This window comes from Sycon ciliatum, chromosome 3 (genome assembly GCF_964019385.1).
Source record: "Sycon ciliatum chromosome 3, ocSycCili1.1, whole genome shotgun sequence".
NCBI classification, from domain to species: Eukaryota; Metazoa; Porifera; class Calcarea; order Leucosolenida; family Sycettidae; genus Sycon; species Sycon ciliatum.
The window spans coordinates 2172781-2190532 of NC_088645.1; the positions used below are offsets into that span (position 1 = coordinate 2172781).

At 47.3% G+C, this 17752-nt stretch overlaps 1 protein-coding gene across 1 annotated transcript in view; it reads right to left on the reverse strand.

Moving 5' to 3' along the window:
* Positions 1–17752, reverse strand: part of LOC135811209 (tripartite motif-containing protein 2-like) — a 166953-nt gene that overhangs the window by 69178 nt on the left and 80023 nt on the right. The window lies entirely within an intron of this gene.

A 17752-nucleotide genomic window follows, 5' to 3' on the forward strand; every position in this document is an offset into this window, starting at 1 on the left:
TTGTGACTGTGTCATCAACCAAGTGAGGACATCAACTTGATATCAACAGGGAAAATCACAAACGCTGCGAAATAGATATGAAATGGTCTTACACACTGGAGGGTATTCCACATTCATTGTGTCATATCTTTAGACTGTCCGAAAGTTTGTCGTGCCCTGCAACTTTCACAGACTAAACCGATAATTGGCATGTGGCCCTACTGGCACACACTCATGCGTATGTCGTTGACTTTATTATGTGCACGCACATGTGTGTATACATATACAATTTTATTACGTATGCAAAATTAGGCAATCTACATGTACATATAATATATTATGTGTGTGCACTCACTCCTATGACATAGAATGACAGTGCAGGCTATGTAAAGTCGCATGAATGTGTGTCACCTGGGTGTGTACATGCATGCGCGCTCGCGCGGGCGTTTTGTGTGCGCGCCTGGCATGGCATAACGCCGTTCAATATGACTAGTGTTGAACCGTGGTAATTTGCCCCCACCCCCGCTTTTTTCTGCTGGCGATTGATATGCAACTAATGACATAAACTCGGTTGTTGAAAACGAGTGCCATGCACCACAATGGATTGACAATAATAATACAAGTAGCACTGTGAAAGCGCTGGTAATACTCATGTTGCAGCCATGGCAGTTGTGATTAGCTTTCCAAGTCAAGCCTGCTGCAGAAATTATTGCACTCTGACCAGCTGGAGTGGCCCAGGACTGCCGGTTGTGGAGAACAGGAGTGATGCTTGTATATACGCTTGGATTTACATGATGTATGCAGTGTACTTCGAAGTAACGTTAGGTGTATTACTTGTGTGTTCTTCTGCCTGTGCGCGTGTACATGTGCTGGTCAGTGTGGAACCGCCATCCATATCAGATCATACAGCTGCTATCAGTCTCAACAGCTTGTATCTGGCAAATAGGGTTTTAGTGACTCGATTTTGCTTACTGTGTTCAACAGAGTGGCATTGCACACAGCTACTTGATGTAATAGTAGCATCTTGGAAATTTTATATTTTTGATAGTTAGCTTCAGTAGAAACTTCTCCAGTGTGGCTCTTAGCTTCATTACCACGGAGATTAAGCATTCAAGTAATGCACGAAGAACAGTGGCTAGATGTGAAGTGAAAAGCCATTGGACCGTACCCCGTGGAATACGCATTTAGTATAGAAGTATTTCTTGCTATGTTGGCAGCAAACACTGTATAATATAATAATTACATTACCAGTAGAAAGTGCCCAATGTGCATTGCTTCAGCACCATGTTTTGGACAAAGCAGTCAACAAATTCCACATCACTATCGGCTTCATGTTGGAGAAAGTTGTGAAAAACACTAGAGCATACATGTACACTCAATACACATGCTCAGTTACATGTATGGCATTTAGTATGTGGGCGACTTCAAAGTTCTATTTTGGTAGTTAGCTTCGGTAGAAACTGTCTAAACTTGATCCAAAGCTCTACTACTATGTTCTGAAGATGTTGCAATCAAGTAATGTAAGACGCGTATCTGCCGCATTGGAGCTAGTTGTGAAAACCTCTAGAGCATACACTCAATGCACATGCTCAGCCATGGCATTTAGTATGTGGGCGACTTCAAAGTTTTATTTTGGTAGTTAGCTTCGGTGGAAACTGCTAAAACTTGATCCAAAGCTCTACTACTATGTTCGGAAGATGTTGCAATCAATTATTGTAAGACACGTATCTGTCATATGTTGGAGTCAGGGGTTCTAAGGCGTTGGACAATGTCCCAGTGCAATGTGCTGATTATTGAAATATGGCATCACTTGAAACTTCAAAGTTTTATTTCACGAGTTACCTTCGGTAGAACCTGCTCAAACGTGCTACACAGTACCAATATTAGGTTATGATAGCATAACCATCGAATACAGGGCAAGTCCAGTGTCAAATACTTGTGGGCGGGGCTAATATGTGGGACGTGTGCGCTGAAATGGGATGATTCCGAAAAGAGAAAAAAGGTCACCTTCTAGCAGAATTCTAGACCACTTCTACAGCTTATGCTGATATTTAGCAAGTATACCACTGTTCTGATGTTGGACATCAAGAAAAAGGGGGTAACTGCCAGTGCTACGGCCAAAAAAGTGGTTTTCCGGTATTTTTTGGCCTAAATTGGCAATTGTGAGTATGGTATGTTTGGCCCCTCCCCCGATTGAAACCGGCCGGTAGAACTTGATAAAATTTTGTCTCCGTACACTAGATATCCAACGGAACAAAGTACAATCGTTTGTAGCCACGTTTCAAACAAAAAAAATTGGACCCGAGGGGTAGGAGCCACCTTAACTACCACGCTTAATTTTTTGCAATTTCTCTGCAGCATCAGTGGTCATGAACATGAACTGCCAAAGAATTCGAATACTGTGAGAGTTGAATTTCTAATGGGGCACAAAGTCTTGCGTTTTCATAAGAAAGCATCCATTGTTAAACTCAATAAACGTTCTACTAGTACGCATGTTATTCCTTCTCTCCTCTGTACTAGAGATGTAGAAGACAGGTGTGTGATGGCAGGATTGCTAAACTTTGCGCCTGCTAAGTGGGAATGTTTTGCAAATTGCTAAACTTTAGACTCGTCACACTTTCAACTCTTACAGTAAACCAGCAAGTAGAATCAGATCATGCAGCGCATAGAGAAGAAAACATTAAATTAAAGAAGATATCCAATTCCCGTCAACAAACAATAAGACCTGAATAGTACCGCACATCATTGCTGAAGCATATGGGAGGACAAAAGACCCAGAAACGATTCATGTATCATCTTGAAGTCTGGTCAATTCTCTAGTTGGGCAGCACACATTCATTGTGCTTTTTCATAGACTTCTCCACAGAGTGCGATGGCACCCAAGGGCTCACAGCTGTAGGAGATCATTATTGTTGGAAAGCGACTTGCACACTCTCATTATCGTGGTGGAGCACAACCAGTAAGTTGCTTTGCAGTCTACTCCTCTAATACAACTTTTAGCGGTAACACAAGTCAGGATCGCTTATTACTGTCACGTTTTATTATACATGGTTCTTGTCTTGTAGAGTCTGTTGTTTGATGTCATACATTGTCTAGTGTACGTGTGTATTTGGTGTGATGGGTGACACCTATGGTATGTGGTGCACGCAAGAGTCCGGGTCGTCAGGGCGTGATTTGTAGGTGGTGCGGTTGCCTTGGTCTTTTGGCGTGTGTTCTGTACAATCATATTGGTCTCAGATTGTTGGTCATGATTCACCCCCACTGTCATCACTGCCTGTTCTTTGTTCTTCCTTTCTCAACTCGTTGGTGTCCTTCTTTGTTCAACTTTTCCTCTCCTTCTGCGCCCTTGTCACTTATTAGTTATACTTTGAAGTTCGAATTTATATAACTTATCAAATCACGAAACAGTACTGTCCGCAGATTGAGTATTTCGCTCCTGCTCTTGTAGCAGTTGAGCACTCTTGCGTGGGGTAGTGCCTTTGCTGTTTGCTTTATGCAGAGCTCACTGACCTGTCAGTTTGAGCACTCTGGCAAGGTACGTTCGGGCCTGATTGGAAATTTTTATTTCCATTGCTATCAGGTTCGGCCTCATTCCCTCTGTGCTGCGCTGACGAGTCCACAAAGGACGAAACAGTTCTGTCCGCAGATTGAGTATTTCGCTCCTGCTCTTGTAGCAGTTGAGCACTCTTGCGTGGGGTAGTGCCTTTGCTGTTTGCTTTATGCAGAGCTCACTGACCTGTCAGTTTGAGCACTCTGGCAAGGTACGTTCGGGCCTGATTGGAAATTTTTATTTCCATTGCTATCAGGTTTGGCCTCATTTCCTCTGTGCTGCGCTGACGAGTCCACAAAGGACGAAACAGTTCTGTCCGCAGATTGAGTAACTTATCAAATCATTTATGTTGTCGTGTGGTGGAAGCCATTGGAGAAGTTGATGTGCTAAATGTTAAAAAATTGTAAAAAATGGCGATCTGTGCTAATGATGTATCCCTAGGCAGGTGAAGAGAGTGCTCAAAAATTCTCGACCTCGCCTCAACAATGACCATGCTGAGTGGGGCCGTGTTGGTGTGTTTGTACAGGCTCTTGTTGCTTGTTTGGTTTCAAGATGACTTGTCAATCAACGGACGTAGTGGTTTCTGATAAAACGCGTCTACTCAAGTGCTGCGAGGTCAACAGTGCCCATGTGCCACAGGTTGAAAAAATGTTCAGTGGAATCAGCAACGATTCAGTCACCATCAATCACCGTAACATCACTCTGCTTTTCCAACTCTCACATGTACGTCACCCAGTGGCACATGACGCTATTTTATCCTTTGACTGCTACGGGGTAGAGGGAATGGTTCGATACCGGAACGGTATGAGCCATTCCTTTGTGTTGGCCCATTGCCTCCAAGTTGCCCAATTGTTCGCATCAAATCAGAGATGGCTCCAAACCGGAAAGGTATTAGAGTGCACGTCAAATTCACTCTGTTCTGAAATTAGGTAATTCCTATCACTCCATGACGGCCAGTACAGAGTACCAGTAAGCTTTGTGTGTGCTTTCATTACTTTTCATTGGTGCTTCAAAGGCGAGAGGCGAGCCGCTGTTTACCTGCGCACGGCTGTTTTTTGTGCGATTTCACGCCACTTTACAATATGGCCGCCGAAAGTCTCGATCGGGCTTCAATGGCAAGAAAATTTGAATTTTCAAATCGCCAGAACCCAAGTAGGCCATGGTTTCCCGTGGATTTTGGTGACTGGTTAGCCCGGACAGCCTTGGGAACACGCTGATCGTGTGCGTCTTGTTTCAAGCTGTCCGCTCGTACCTCCAATGCCTGCCTTTCCTTCAAGAAACATTTTTTCTGCGTCGTGCAGCTTTCGCTTCACTCTGAAGTACTCCTTGTGTCGTCACTGTCAAACTCGGCCCCGAGAAGCCTTTCCTGGATTTTTCCCAGGCTAGATGGCAATTTTCCCAGGTAGAGGACTATCCTCTGGTTGTCTTCCCTGAGTGTCGTTGTTGTTCGCGCATGAACTTCTGAGTTCGCGATGCGGGTCAGGAACATGTTTTCTCTTTATTCGGAAGACAAATGGCGTGGCCCTTTAGTTGCCAGCCTAGAAGGCTGCTTCCTGCTATAAATTGCTTAGTTGGCATGTGGGATATTGTAGAAGAAGACAGCAGCTGGCCAAGTGAGCAGGAAATTGTGATATCTCTCCTATTGTGCGTTGAACGAGTACGAAATGTCCAATTTGAATATTGTACACGCGCGAACGCCAAGCAGAGGCCGATAATCACAGGGGCGGTCAATCTCTGGACTACCAGGAGTAGATTTGAGCAAGTTTGAACTGGAAAGACAGCTAACTGGGCAGGCCAGGAAGCCTTTCCACCCTTTTTCTCTCTCAAATTACCTAAAAGTCGAGTATCTCGCTCGAACGCTTTCAAAACTTTCCTCTTGGATTCGCTTCCCAAATCGTGAAACTACGCGAGGAGTGACATGAGTTTCTTCCAAGTATTTGCACTATTCCTACAATGTTACATAAATCGCACCGAACGACGCCATATTGTTAAGTGGCTGCACTGGAACAGCCGTGTGCGACAAGAAGTTGATGTTTCGAAAGAGGTAAAACTCAAGTCGCAGTGCGAAGCAACAGGTCAAAAACTCACCTGCTTGTTATGGCGCTTTTGGTAATCGCAGAGCCATGAAATGTTAGCTCGGAGTAAAACACATCGTAGTCTCACTGTGACATATTATGTTTTCTAATCAAAATACCAAGAGAGAAAGTGAATATTGGGTCCATTCCGGTTTTTAACCTATTTCCTATTTAAAACCGTCCCCTCTACTGCTGCCAGAGCTCTAAGAACCAGGGGAAACGGTTCATTTTTACTGAAAACACACATCACTCTTAAAGGACGGTAACTCGGACATCTTTCCTCGAAATATTATAGTCTTCCTGGAAAGCTATTGCAAGAAGGAAAATGATGAGCTGAAGCACCAATGTAGAAGAGAAAACCATATATGGATACGAGTTAAGAGTAACTTAAGAGTTAAGAGTAGTTATTGCACTTTCTGACTGTATATAGTATCATGTTACAGTGATCGAGAGTTACTCTTAACTCATATCCATATATGCTTTTCTCTTCTACATTTATTTATGGCTCAACATCTGAGTTTCAAATTGAAGCACCAATCTTCAAAACAAAGTCGGAGACAAGCTGAAGAACCAAGAAAAATTTTCCCCCTTGTCCCATTCGACTCTCCTTGGTCGTATTGAGCGCAAAGATGTTTTAACACTTCTGTGAGTACATTGCTTGATTTGAACTAAGGGTGTCATGACTGCAAGCTGGGAAAAAGAGCTAAACAATGAATATCAAGTGTCCAAGCACTGTGCAAAAAATATTGGACCGCGTGTGGATATGCGTCTCTGTTGAGCGCCATAAGTCAACGAATAGTAAATCCATTAACTCAAGGATTGTTGCAAGCGCAAGCTGAGAGCATTCTTTTCGACCTACATATTTTGATTGTCAGAATCGAGCAGGAACTCACCACATAACAATCATCTACACATACACCTGACCTGCAAATCCTCATCAACACACAATGTATATGACCAAGTAATACTACGGGCTCAGAGCCTGGTCGTCATCTAGAATCCCGGTATAGTATGGGATCAGCAGTGATGGGTTACAGAGGCACTCCAGTCTCATTATCCAGATCATGTTTCCGATGGCTAAACAAAGGTATGGTAGGTGTAACAGAAGACCTCTCCAACAAGAACAACCATGCACAAGTATTATTGAGTGGAGTGGGAAATATTTTTTGGAATTTCCCAAAGCGAGGAAAACCTGATGACATCACATTTGCTTAGCTTGCCAGCAAAGGTCGACCACAGCATATACGTGTCCAACATCAACGTCTGATTGATAAACTATTCACCCTGGGAGTCAATGGCAGAGTATTGTTATGGTTGGCTAGCTATCTGTCTGGTCGTACTCAGAGTGTCAAGGTGTGTGAGGCTCTCTCTGATGCAGTCCCATGCTCAAGAGGTGTGCCCCAAGGCAGTGTTCTTGGGCCGCTTCTCCTTGTCCTTTACACGAGTGACATTTCCGACGTCATACTTTGCATTGTTGTTCATCAGGAGTTCGCAGACGACATCATCCTAGATTATTCTGATTCAGATCTGGACACTGTTTGCAAGACGTTGACTAAGGCTGTGACACGTCTGTCTGACTGGCTCTCCGAAATTGGGCTTCTGCTGAATACCGGCAAAACCCAAGTCATGGTAATTCAACCTCGGGGACTCACTGGCGACATACCAGTCGTGAAATGTAAGGATCAAGCCTTAAATGTTACCTCCACTGCCAAATACCTTGGCGTAACCATTGATGACCAGCTATCCTGGCAGCCACATGTCTCCAGTGTTGTGCAGAAGGCGTCAGTCGCCATCAGCCAGCTATGGCGCCATGGGCGATCTCTGCCCCATAAGAGCCCGCAGACTTTGGTACATTGGCATTGCGCAAGCACGACTAACGTACGCATCCAATGCATTCTTCCCGTCGCTGACACAGCAGCTGCAGAGTCGTTTAATCAAATCCAGCAAATCCGGAATTCGTGCAATTTTCCGACTCTCCAGCCGTGCATCCACAGCCCCCCTCCTCGTGCGCTTATCTATTCGATCCCTAACTCACATTTTTAACTACAAGGTTTTGTTTTTTGTTTTCCGTTGCCTACATGATCTTGCAAGTCCTCTTTTCTGCACCTACTTTCAGTTGATGGCTAACACAGGCCAAGCATCCCGGGATGATCGCCGAATTACTCGAGGACAGGAGCAGCGGCTACTGCAAGTGCCTTTCCTTCCTGGACCTTCCGGTCGTCAGTCATTGACATTTGTGGGAAGCACTCTTTGGAATGCCCTTCCCAGTGATATTCGCCTCCACAGTGCGGCGGTTGCCTTTAAACTGGCTCTAAACAGAATTAATTGTAATTTGTAACCACCTTGCTCGGCATCCCCAAACATTACTGCATGTTTTCTCGGTGTTTTCTTCACTGCATGCTTACACATACACACACCCATTTAAATTATATACAAACTTTGTGCTTTGGAATTATCATGTTATGATTCTTTTTAATATTTCCTTCTCTCATAAAAATTATATTCGTTCTTAGCAGGAACCGGAGGTTTTTCCTCTGGTGAGAAGGCAGAATTGCCTGTGCTCTAATGTCGCAGTAATGTAGTTAGTGTGTGTTAGCATCCACCGATCACACTGCCATGTTTGCATCTGCCGCGCACCGCTGCATCGGTGCATTGTGCACTGCACTCACACTGCCAGCGCATAGATTCGGGCACGCTTGGCCTGACGTCACACAACTGCTTCCTTTGAACTTTTGCCCACTGCACTCACACTAGTACACTGCCAGCGCATGGATTCGGGCGCGCTTAGCCTGACGTCGTACAACTGCTTCCTTTGAACTTTCTCTTTCTTTCTTGCTGTTGGCTTCACTTCAAAGACTAGTCTAATTAGTGGTGACTTTTAGCTTGTGCCAGCACCACATTTTCAATGTATGACCAGCAATTTCGAAGGCTTGTCGCTTCACAACCTGGCAAGCGCTTTGATACGATTGACATAAATACATGGCAGCTGTGCATCACAGGCAAGGCCAGGCATAGATGTCAGTCGTGCAGCCTTGTCATCCCAGCGGCTGCAAGCAACATGTGTCCTTTTCGTCCCAAACATGCACACCAAGCTCAAACATCATCATCCTCACTGCTCACCCGCAACAACACAGGTGCCGTCATCTGCCGAAACTTCAACCTTGGCAATTGTAGCTGGTCAAATTGCCGGTTCTCCCACATCTGCAACCGCTGTGGCAAGGACCACCCCCGCAGCAAGTGTTCCGGCAAAGGTCAGCGACCAGCCCAGTAGTTCGGGATTGCAATCCCAGCCTGAGCAACCAATAACTGTTGCATGTGTACATAATTTTGTTCCCGCTCACATTAATAATTCCTCTGTACATACCCCTTTGCATGTCTCTCGTTTTGAGCTTCTATTGCGTCATCACCCCGATAAAGAATTTGCTTCCTATGTGCTAAACGGGCTGCGCTACGGCTTTAGCATAGGTTTCACTGCTTCACGCGACGTTTCTGTCCAGTCTGCTAATCTGCCATCTTCTGCTGCTTGTGCCTCCTTTATTTCTGACCAGCTTAATGCTTCTTGCCAGCGTGGCGAAACTGCTGGTCCTTTTAGTGCAGCCCCGTTCACCTCCATGCGCTGCTCTGGTGTCGGCGCGGTACCGAAGAAGAATGGCAAGCTTCGTATGATTCACCATCTTTCTAGCCCCGCCGGTAATAGTGTGAACGACGGAGTTCCAGCTGACCAGTTTTCCCTGCACTACATCAGTATTGACGATGCAATCGAGTCTATTATGTCCTCACCTCAGCCGGTGTACCTCGCAAAGCTGGACATCAAAAGTGCATTCCGGCAAATCCCAGTTCGTGCTGAAGACCACTCACTACTCGGCATATTCTGGCAAGGCAACTACTATTACGAGCGGGTGCTACCGTTTGGGCTGCGCTCCAGCCCAGCCATTTTCGACTCCGTTGCCTCGGCCATAGAGTGGATTATCCGGAACCATTTCTCCATTGCCGACCTATTCCACTACTTGGACGACTTCCTAAACGTCACAACTGGCCATACTGTCGCCCAGCGTCAACTAGCAATCCTGCTGCGAGCCTTCATCTATTTGGGCGTGCCGCTAGTGCCAGCAAAGGTGGAAGGTCCCGCGAGATCACTGACGTTCCTCGGCATTATTCTGGACTGCGAGCGGCTCGAGGCCAGGCTCCCCATGGACAAGCTCAACGACCTCCGATCGCTATTGGCCAGCACGATCAACAGCCGGAAGATATCCCAACGCCAACTCGAGTCGCTATCGGGTAAGCTCTCGTTTGCTGCCGGTGTCATCACTCCAGGCCGTACCTTCATGCGTCGTCTGTGGTCCCTCTGCTCACGGTTTCAGCAACCACACTACTCAATAACTTTGACCCAAGAATGCGTGGATGACCTGCTATGGTGGATGAGGCTACTAAGTGAGTGGAACGGGAAGTCCTTCTTCTTGCACCCTAACTGGACCCCATCACCAGATCTCCAGCTATACACAGATGCAAGTGGCACTCACGGCTGGGGTGCTTACAACAACGGGAAATGGATTCAAGGTTCATGGAACAGTGCCCAGATGCTGCAGTCTATTGAGTGGAAGGAGCTGTTTGCCCTCGTGGCAGCCTGCGCCACATGGGGCGACGAATGGGCTAAGCTCCGGATTCGGGTACACTGCGACAACTCGGCGGTAGTGGACTGCATCCGTTCGGGCACGTGCAAAGCCCCAGCTGTGATGAAGTTGCTACGCGAACTGTTCTTCGTTTGCTATGAGTTCAACTTTCATGTTAGCGCTGTGCACATTGCCGGCTCCAAGAATGTCATTGCAGATTGCCTTTCTCGTTTTCTTATGCAGGAATTTCGACGTCATGCTCCGTTAGCGCGGCCGAGTCCAGACCGTGCTCGTCTTCCAGCAGTCTTGTGAGTGAAGTTACTAAGTACGCTGCCTGTGCAATTGCTGCTAATACCAGACGCACCTACTCTGCTGGTGAGCGTCGTTTTGTCAGTTTCTGCTCCCTTTGCAATCTGCAACCTTACCCAGCTTCTGATCTTACCCTCAGCTGCTTTTGCGCTTTTCTTGCTTGCTCTGTCCGCCCTTGCACGATATCTGTTTATTTGCAAGCTGTACGGAATGCACACATTGAACAGGGTCTAGAGGATCCCCTGATCGAGACCTGGCTTCTCAAGAGAGTGTTGAAGGGTGTTCAGCGGTGCCATGGGACCGAGACAGTAAAGCCTAGATTGCCCATAACTATGCCAACTCTAAGGAAATTAGTCGATGCCTGTGATCACCTCCCCGTGTTGCCCGAGCATGACCGAGTTCTCTTCAAGTCTGCTGTGCTGTTGGCATTCTTTGGTTTCCTAAGGTGCTCCGAATTTACAGAGGGCCTTACAAGAGAGTGTATCAGATTTGAGTCGGGCAGCATGACCATCCTGCTAAAGAGATCAAAGACAGACCAATTTGGAAAGGGAGTCCATATTGTCATTGGACCGGCCGGTCGCCCTTACTGCCCTGTGTATGCTATACTACGCTACCTGGCGATGATTGGCAGTCGAAACGCATCCACTCCTCTGTATGTACTTGCCAAGGGTGTGCCGTTATCCAGAGCTGTTTTCACCAGTACTGTGCGCTTGCTGCTTGAAAAGGCTGCGGTGCCAAACATCGAACTCTACTCGGGGCACTCATTCCGAATTGGCGCAGCTACTACCGCTGCCATGGCAGGGATACCTGATTCGCTGATTCGTTCTGCCGGCAGGTGGCAGAGCGATGTGTGTCTACGCTATATGCGAATTCCAATGGAGACCAAGTCCAAGATCTCGGCTCAGCTTGCCTCAGTGAGTGACCTTGTCTGATTCTTTGCACGGACAGTTTATGTTCCATCCCTGAAGTCCTAGCATAGGAATGTCACTGCTCGATAATTTCTTAATGCTGGGCGGGGGGTTGTTCGGGGATAGTGTTGCTGCTTTGTGGAGCTCTATCGCTCCTAACTGGTCACTTGCTTCGCTAGTTGCGGCTCTTCACGAGCCAGTAGTTGCCAATTGCATTGGCTTTGCCTTGCAACCCCATTGTGGCACAATGTGGGTTTATTGCGGCTCCTCGCGAGCCAGTTGCTGCCAGTGGCCTGGCATTGCTTTCCAGCTCTTCGAGCTTTTGCATTACAAGACCAGTTACTCGAAGCAGCACACTATCTCCAAAACAATTCCTTGTTGCCTTGGGCTGAGTATGAGTGTGTGAGGGATATGGTGCTAAATTCAAATAAAAGAAACAAACAAACAAACAAATATACATTTTGAAGCATTTTTAATTGAAAAGGTAGGTGCAAGGTACATTCTGAACCCTTCAATGGACCCCGTAGTAAATAGTTCCTCCCGAGGAGACTCCCCCTCCAGGGAAACGAACTTGGCTAATATTTTGTGAGGATACAGATGCTAAACATTTGATATAGTCACATGTTGAAACGGTGAGGTAATACTCATTTTTGACAATGGAGAGGGAGGTTGATAACCAATGTTGCAGGAAGAGTGAAATTGCTGTGAGTATCAACATAAAGTTCAGTTATACTCCCATCACCTGAGCATCCAGACTAAGCACCCAGACTAAGCACCCAGACTGACCAGTCATACTAACCACTCAGACTGACCAGTCATACTGACCACTTATAAACTGCATCGGAAGCAGTTTACATTGGCGCGGCCAAAGTATGTGTGGGGGTTGGGGGGGGGGGGGTGCGGGGTACTCCCGCGGGGAAATTGTTTTGAAAATTGGGCCTCAAAGGCCATATTTTAATGCCACAGAATTATATGAGAAATAAGAATATGCATGGATGATGACACACCGCATTGCTGATGCAAAACATGGTAGCTGTACAAGAGTTGACAAGCCACCAACAAGGTTTCTAGGGAATCACTAGATCAAAAAGAGTAATGAAACACGTACTAATATATGGAAACAACAAACGAGACATACAAGGTAAGAACATATAACAATGAAGCGCGAATTGGGGTTGCTGTTCTGAGCATTGACAAAATTTGCAATGCAACACTAAAACACATCTAAAACTTTCCGAAAATGTCTATGCGATACTCGCACTCTCCAACAAAGTCATTCGCAACTGTCTTCAAGTTCAAAGCATTGCAGTCTTCTTTTGCGAACATGAAGAAGAGCACAGTGGGACGTTTTCAGCCGCCTTAGTGCCGAGAAGTTGTATTTCTCGCCGGCCGAGATAGGTGAGAAATGATTTCCCTGGAAATATTTTCAGTTGCAAATATGGCATCTGGTGTGTTCTTTATTGTCGCTTCTTTTCCTGACTTCTTCAGTCAGTTTTGAGTCGCACCAGTGTCCCTGCCCTCCCACCCTGCATATTATCATTGATCTTTTATAACTTTTGACGTGAAGAGCTTGCCATGCTTACATGATGCCTAATCGCCATTGGGGATATACACCCGGTTTTTCCCTCATAACTGCGTCCGTCGATGCGAGGGTTTTTTCCCCGGCTGGCTGGGTCCAGAAAAATTAATTTGACGGTCCCAAGTGGTTCTGCATCATGGCCTATTTCTGCTATCGACTTGCACGCCTATTCTATCTGAGACACTCTGTTCTCAGTCCTTGCTTCCATACCTCACTCATTATCCGGTTCACATCTGGCTGCGGCCAACTTCCCTTCACTTTGTGCAGTGTCGCTATTGCTGTCTATGTCTCTGTGTGTTCCAGTATATGTGGAGCGAGAATGAGCGCTCACTGGTGGCATTAGTGGCTGGTGATATCCGCAGCAGCTGGAGCAGGACACACACTTCTGACAAGAATAACTGACGACTGAACAAAGACTGCAGGTAAGACACAACACTCAGCACGGTCGGTGCACCATCACCTTCAGCAACGCAATGCGCATGAAGGACTGGCAGCTGGTCATGAATGAGATCCGTCTGGATGTCATCATTGTACATTGAGGCAATGGCTGTTAGCTCTGTACTGTAGTCCCGTCCAGCACAGCCTTTGAGAAGAAGGTCTTCCAAATTCCGGTATTTGCAATCGCCTTCCTGGTCAAACCGCTGACGGATGGCTTGCACAACTGTGTCAACTGCAGCAAAGTACACAGGGCGATTGTAGGCCTCGACTGTAGCAGGGTATGAGGGAGCACCAGTACCTTCTTGGAGCCTTGCTGGTACCTTCCTCTTTCTTGGTAGTTGAGGTTCAAGCACGTCATTTGACTGCTGCAGCTCCATCACGCTCGACCAGAAAGCATCAAAACTACTGTCAGTACGGAGAAGCAAGAGAGTGTCAACAGTAGCTTTTGCAATAGCTTGGCCTTCACTTTGCAGACAAGGTGGTAGACTGCAATGACTTGCTGAGGTTATCAGCAAGGGATAGAACTTTTGCACCCAGAGAGACACCGAAGAGGAAGTCAAAATTCGCCAATTGACTCCTCACACCATTCCACTTTGCTGACATCTCCTTATCGTTCTTTGCAAGCTCGGTAAACAACTCCAGGCACTGTTGTAGGACGCTTTAGTTGGTCTGGATGCTCTTCAGAGATGCAGCTCGAACTGTCCACCTGGTCAGACACCAGGTGCGGAATCCAGGTTCTTTTGGTACAAGCTCAGTTTTCAGGCGCTTGTATTCAGCGGTATGTTTCGCAGAATACTTAAGGAGCTTGCTGAGCTCAAATGTGATGTCCATCGCATCCCTTAAATGCTTGACATTACGGATCATGTCCTGAAGAGCGAGATTCAGGGCATGCCAATAGCAGTGAGTGCCCTGGGCTCCTCTGCCAAGATCTGGGCGGCAACTCCTGTTCGGCTACCTTTCATGGTAGAGGCACCATCATAACACTGGCCTCGACAACACTCCAGCTTGAGGTTGATCCTCAACAGGGCATCCTTGATTACGCTGAAAATAGTGTCAGCATTAGCCGTTGCGATTGCATAAAATCCTCAGAACTCCTAAAGATAATGGAGCTCCGAATCTACCTATCGAATGACAATTACACACTGCTCCGTACAGCTGGAGTCAGTGGTTTCATCCACCATGATGGTGAACTTACTTTCACCGATACTGAGTGCAAGGCCACGGGGATCTGGAGTGCCATCACCTTCAACATTTTGTTCATCATATCGGCACTCGTGTATTTTCCCTTCTTCTTCTCTAGCAACTTCTGTAGTGACGGTTGGAATTCGCTGAAGATGGTCAGGAGCCGGTGGAAATTGCTATCTACTGGCAGACTGCAATGACTTGCTGAGGTCTACTTTACTATCTACTTCACCTCCATCTTACGATGCTCCTCAGAGAGACAGCCCTTGTCTAGCAAGATACTTGATGTTTCGAAGAATGAGGAGGAAAGTCTCTCGATTCTCTTTACGGTCAGACAAAAACTGCGAGTTGAGAAGTTCACCAACGTGACCAGTTGTCTCAGGAGTTGTCTCCAACTTTTCAACAGCTTCCTTGTGACAGTCGCTGGACTGATACTTCCAGAATCCTCTCGGACCATACTTCCAGTTTTGAAAGCCAGTTGAAATAAACGCAGCGTCGGTCTTCGTACTGAAGAGGAGCTTTCCTCGAGCTGCCTTTACGCACGTGAAGCAAAATACTCGTTTACGCTTCATATCCCAATGCAACCACGGATAATTGTCATACCAAGATGGCAAGAATGCACGGAACACAACTTGGCTAACCCCGAAGGCTCGCTTTGGCTAGTCATGTGACCTGGTTTGGAAAAGAGCATCTCCTATTTCGGGGTTATTATTATTATTATTATTATTTGAGGGATTCCCCAAAGGCCGAAGCCTAAATCAAGGGGGTCTCCGAGAATAAATATACGTGTACAATGCGTGTACAATAGGGTGCAATTCTTAAAAGGAAGAAAATATTGTAACCATGGTAACCATCCATCTCTTCGAGTCAGAACAATTAACTGACATCACGGTACATGATTACAGAGATTTGCCACCTCTGTCCATGCTCTGGTGCAAAGGTTCACACAGCGCACCGTACATTTTGTATGCACGCATGAGATACCCCATACCTTTTCAGGCCTGTAAAAAGAATAGAAAAGATTTTTAGAATTTCGACTTTGAAAGTTATTGGTGCGGCTTTAGTCGTACCAGCCACACCGGTTCCGACGCCCCTGATGCTGACCACCCAGGCTAAGTACCCAGACTGACCACTCAGATTAACTCAGACTAAGCCAGACTAAGCAATCAAGCTAAGCACCCAGACTTCAAAACCACGTGATATGAGTTTTTGCCTTTGCATGACTCAATAGAAAGGGTTTGAAGAGTTGCACACTCTTGGTAGCTTAGTTACCCTTGATCATACTGTACACTCTAGTACTATGATCATACTGTACACTCTAGTACTATGATCATACTGTACACTCTAGTACTATGATCATACTGTACACTCTAGTACTATGATCATACTGTACACTCTAGTACTATGATCATACTGTACACTCTAGAACTATGATCATACTGTACACTCTAGTACTATGATCATACTGTACACTCTAGTACTATGATCATACTGTACACTCTAGTACTATGATCATACTGTACACTCTAGTACTATGATCATACTGTACACTCTAGTACTATGATCATACTGTACACTCTAGTACTATGATCATACTGTACACTCTAGTACTATGATCATACTGTACACTCTAGTACTATGATCATACTGAACACTCTAGTACTATGATCGCAGTGCCTGGTGCGAAACAGGGCTGGTATGCGGACGATGCTGCAGCCGGTGGCAAGCTAACGCCTGTTCGCCAATGGTGGGACAATCTCGTCAGCCACAGTCCCGGGTATGGCTACCACTGCAATGCCCAGAAGTCACTCCTCCTGGTCAAGCCCTCCAGGTACGCAGCTGCTGTCGAGATGTTCGAGGGGACCGGTGTGCATGTCACGTGTGATGGTTGCCGCCACCTTGGTGCACCTTTGGGCACGGATGAGTTTGTAGAACAATTTGTCCAGTCCAAGGTCGCCATCTGGTGTGAGGAAGTTGCGCAGCTCACGACCATCGCTGCATCGCAGCCACAGGCCGCCTACTCCGCCTTCACACAGGGCCTGCAAAACAAGTGGTCCTTCCTCTGCCGGACCTCCTCCATCCCGCCGTCCCTGCTTGAACCGCTGGAACGTGCAATCAGCGGTCGGCTCATCCCGGCCATCACGGGTCAGGCTCCACCTGGGACAACTGTTCGCTCCCTACTCTCTCTGCCTTGCCGGCTTGGGGGACTGGGTATGGCAGACCCTTGTTCAGTGGCTGAACAGTACACCTCATCCCGAAGGATCACGGCTAGCCTCGTGTCTCGCCTGCTGGAGCAGGAGTCGTCTCTTGGCGACTCTCTGACTCGGCTCCGGACGGTCAAGGCGACGGTTCGGGCCGAGAAGCGGAGCGCGTTCAAGTCTATGGCTGACGCTCTTCGCTCGGATCACCGGGAGCTGGCCCCTGTTCTCGACCTGGCCTCAGAAAAGGGTGCATCCAGCTGGCTGACCTGCCGCCCCCTCAGCCGCCATGGTTTCACACTCAGCAAGGGAGATTTCCGGGATGGCCTGTGCCTCCGGTACGGCTGGACACCTCCTCGGCTCCCAAGCCTCTGCGTGTGTCATCACCGCCAGAGCTCTAAGGCAGGTCGCTCACAACGTGACAGTGGAACCCCACCTCCAGCCCGTCACCGGAGAGGCCTTCCGCCATCGCACAGCTGTCACGGAGGAGCAAGCTCGGCTGGATGTTGCGGCTAGTGGTGTGTGGGGTGGCCGATTCGAGCGCATCTTTATTGATGTACGGGTGTTCAACCCTTTTGCGTCTTCGAATCGCGCCACCTCCCTCGCTGCTAGCTACAGACGCCATGAACAGGAAAAGCGCGGGAAGTACGAGGAGCGAGTACGTGAAGTTGAGCATGCCTCCTTCGTGCCCGTTGTGCTCTCTGCCTCTGGTGGCTATGGCAAGCATGCCAATGCTCTTTTCACGCGGATCGCCTCTCTCCTGGCTGAGAAGAGTAAGGAGCCATACGGGCAGATTATCTCCTTGCTGCGCTGCCGCCTTGGGTTTGCCCTGGTGCGTTGTGGTGCTATGTGCCTGCGTGGCTCAAGGAGCATGTTTGCTCCTGCCATGCCTGAGTCCCCTGCTGTGCTAGTGGCGGCGGAGGC